Here is a 606-nt window from a genome sequence, read left to right on the forward strand (position 1 = left end):
AACATCTGAGTTCATAATCCAGCACATGATGAGTCGAAAGCTCTGATATACTGTAGCTTTTATACTTTATCTTTGACCTCATAATTTTGATTGGCAGTTTTATGGATGATGTCATCGTTTGTTAAAACAAATTCAATTTCACAGTGTAAAAAGTGTGTTGTTGGTTTTGGTTTAGTCCAGACATAAATACTGACATATCCTTGGTCAGCATCCATGCCACTGGAAGGAACTGATAAGTTTGTAGAAAACCTGTGATGACACAGGTAAAAACAGAACTTTCTACATGAAACAGCAATGCTTGAGGAGTCAAATGTGTTATTCGTTTAAATAATAAAATATATAGTGAAACGTAATTAAAGATCATGTAGACAGGGCAGAATGTCTTAGATTTGGATCTGTTCATTTCACCACGCTAATTGAAAAGTGTTGTGGTCGCATCGTTAGTTTTATGGAATTAGTTGTCTTTTCTGTCAGGAACTGTCAAACAGAATAAATCCTGAAGAATCTACACCTCTGTATTTAATAAAATGTTTTATCGTTCATAAAACAGTGACTCGTGAATTATTCTGTGACCCTACTGAACCCATTATCATCTTCATTATTATT

Source organism: Silurus meridionalis, chromosome 21 (assembly GCF_014805685.1).
Source record: "Silurus meridionalis isolate SWU-2019-XX chromosome 21, ASM1480568v1, whole genome shotgun sequence".
Classification (NCBI taxonomy): domain Eukaryota; kingdom Metazoa; phylum Chordata; class Actinopteri; order Siluriformes; family Siluridae; genus Silurus; species Silurus meridionalis.